The sequence below is a fragment of the Anarhichas minor genome, unplaced genomic scaffold (assembly GCF_050575085.1).
Source record: "Anarhichas minor isolate MPS153535 unplaced genomic scaffold, ASM5057508v1 ptg000014l, whole genome shotgun sequence".
NCBI classification, from domain to species: Eukaryota; Metazoa; Chordata; class Actinopteri; order Perciformes; family Anarhichadidae; genus Anarhichas; species Anarhichas minor.
Window position 1 is genome coordinate 8,907,379 of NW_027466460.1, and position 3,620 is coordinate 8,910,998.

Below are 3,620 nucleotides of genomic sequence, written 5' to 3' on the forward strand. Positions count from 1 at the left end.
CCCCATTCCCAGCATGTCTTAAATGGTGGAGTAGTGCTGACCTGAAGGAAGGGCTTTAGGGCCAGAGAACTGGACACAATAACACCACCATCAATTACAGCCCTGAGAGAGGAAAGAGAGAGTCCAATCAGAGAATTAGAGAGATGTGGGGTAGACAGGTGGATCGACAGCCTCGAGGCAGAGGGAGAGGAGGGAAAAGGGGATGACAGAGAGGACAGACAAGAGACAGACTGCTGGTCACAGCTCTAACTAAGTGACGGGATGAGGATAATAAAGAGTCAGTCACATAGAGCGAGCGGTGGCCTTAGAGGGGGGAGAGAGGGAGGGTTCGGAGCAGAGGGGTGACAGAAGTGAGAGATGGACTTCATCAAGACTGCTGCCTGATGGTTAGGGTTCAGACTGTTGCTATGTTTCTGGCCCGCTGTCTTCAGGGCGTGTGTGTGTGTGTGTGTGTGTGTGTGTGCGTGCGTGCGTGTGTGTGTGCACTAGCTCAATCTGCAATGACTGGTGAGCGATTCATTGCCCCCCACCGGAGTGACCAATGCCTTTCCACTCCAGGCCTTGATCCATTTCAGCTAATGTATTACTGGAGGAGCATCACTGTCCGCTGTCCGCTGACTGGGCTGGACTGCCCGAAACACAGCTTTACTGAAGCTTCACTGGACTGCACTGGGCTTTCCTGAGAGTTACCAGAGAGGCAGCACAGCCTTCATCAAAGCAGATCCAAAGGCGTTTAATCACCGTGTTCAGAGTACAAATTCATCAGAAACGGATGAACTTTGACGCAATTTACACAAAGTTTAGTTTGGGGTGGCAAATTAGAAATCATCCGGACCTGTGCAAAGAGAATTTGTGGATTTGAGATGGGAGATATTATCAGGTATTACTTGAACCCGGCTAAATGAAAATGTCAGTACACTAAAAACTTGATGAATTTCTGTTATTCCAGCAAATTACATTAATGAAAAAAATAAAATAAAAGGTTGATGCTCAGCCATAATTTCCAATATAGAAGTATAATGTCCACTTGTAGTGACTACAGCAATATTAAACTTTTTTTATGGTTATGAACTGGCAGCACTTGTTTTAGGTTATAGGGAACGTTCATGGGCTTGGTTTAGTACAGAAGAAGTATGCAGTGACTTGAAGCTATTCTGTTTCAGGAATATTTGCTCCGTCTCCTATTCACTTCAATCAAGGCCCATAGGACTGTTTACTTCAAACATGTTTCCTGTTACCGTCACCTAATTTAATGCAACATTACACAACCACAAGTCACCCTCACTGTTCAAAGTTCACAATTGCTCTGACCTCGTCAGTAGGATGCTAGTAAAAGACCCAGTTTTTTGGGTTCAGTATGAAATCACTCCCTATTGGCACCTTTTTAAAGTTACTGTAAGGAACTTTTTAACTGGTTATGAAACAGTCTCAACTTAATACTTCTAAATGACCTACATAAGTAAACTGGACCATCAGCGAGAACATTGGCTATTTCTATAAAGACATTCTTAATGCTCGTCATCGGTGCCACCGGGAAGGATTCTGTGCGAATCCAGATGAAATCACCACAGAAACTCTTTCAGCTCAGACTCCAGCTCAAACTGCATGTGTTTTCAGTCAAACTCCTCCAGGTTGCTGCCCGTCACACCGCGCTTGTCCTCTCCTCTCTGTCTCTCTTTTGGTGGTCAACATTCCCGTCCTTCTTCTGCCTGAGACCTGTCTACTAACATGTGGCACATGTCCTTGACAAGGTAAGAGGATCCTTCTCCATAGGAGTTGTACGCTATGCAGCGGCACCCATGCCACCCCTTCTTTACCCCTTTCTTCCTCATCCTGCCTCCCCTCTTTCACTCTCCCTCTCTTAATATTGAGTTGCCGGGGTAAAGGGGAGCCAGAGGAATCTAATAACTGTGACAGTGGGGCTTTTTTTTTGGCATTGTTCCTGAAGCTGTGCAGACACACACAGGGCTGTCTGCTGGCTCTAATGAAAGGTTAAATGAATAGGACTAAGTGACAGGAGGTACAATAAAGAAACAAGACGGAGGAGAGAATGTGTGTGCAAGCATGTGTCCATGTCTTTGTGTGTGAGTGTCTCAAGGCCAGCCTCCTTTAGCTCAGGGAACAACAAGGGCAGCCACTCCACAGCGCAACAATATTCGAAACAGATTGGTCTGCGACAGGGTGTGTGTGCACATTCATGTGTGTCATGTATGTGTGTGCGTCTGACTGTCCCGCCAGGACATAGATGCTCAAGAGGAATTCCAGCATGGGGTTTTTTGATAAATGTTAAGGTCACTGGCAGAGAGTAAGGGTGGAGGCTGGATGGGGAGGGGAGGGCGGGAGGGCGGGTGCAGTGGGGGAGGAGGCAGAGGGAGTGACGAGGGGGGACGCATGTCTCGTCTTGTGCCTCTCTCTGCCTGTGCCTTGGTGGAATGCAGAGTCACATGAAAGAGGCCCTCTTTCTCTCCCCCTCTCTCTGAGACTCGTCTCTTGTGTCTGTCTCAAAAGCGCCACTGTCCCCCTCCTGACACACTACCTGTCAGCAGATTTCCCCTCAGCTCCAAAAACACACACAGACATGTGAAGACACACGGACACAATCATATGCACACAGGCATCGACACACATATACAGATGTGCCCTTCGCGCGGTTTCCTTTCCCTCCAACAGGAAAAGTGAACTAAGGACCAAACAAAGACACTTAAGCCCATCATCCTTAGACTGCTTAAATACTATGATTATCACCGTAAATAGCAACTTTGTCACCAACAATCACAGGATAGGGCTTCTAACATGTCATCCAGGTTCATGGTGATGTATTGCATGGTACAGTACAGTTCAATAGATGCAGAATGATCAATTAAACGTGCATATCCCTTGGAGGTTGTGACGTTGATTGAGACAGAGATAGGGAATTAAAGATGCAAATGTTACAGTGAGGTTAAATATGACGCATCAGACTGAAGGACGTTTCTATGAGATTGCATCAAATCTGTTCTATAGAGTAAATCCATGTGTTCCTACCAAACCGTGAGGTCAGGACCTACTGCAAACAAAATGAATGTAGATGCTGACTGTATTGAGTGCTTAGCAGGTGTGTAATAGCTGTGGGTAGCTGCATACTTTTACTGTTGAAAATGCCTTAAAGGCCGACATCCCTGACTAAATTGAGTAAATGCATGAAGTTTGCAGATTTTTCTGATCTGACGGTTCTATCAGCATCATCATTAGCAGTGGAGCAGCAGCTAGTATGGCGGAAGCAATGGTGTAAAATCTTAAGCGTCCAAGAAACATCTCTGGATTAGATGATGTTGATAAAAAAGAAACTTAGCATTCAGAGGAATGAGTAAAGTTTAAAAAAAAATACCTGCAGGCATAAGTCGTAAGCATGCGTCACCATTAGTATTGTAATTACTCTTACTGCCATTAGGGGGAGATACAAATTCCACACTGCAGGTTTAAGGTTAAAAACACATTGCTGGTTTGGGTAGAAATGACTATAATGACCCCATAAAGGGTAGGGGACCGTCGTTGACTGTCTACTGGAAACAGGGTGCGCGCAGCAACCTCTCATGGCAATGTACTACAGTCAACTTCCTCCTTTTCTTTCGACAGACAAA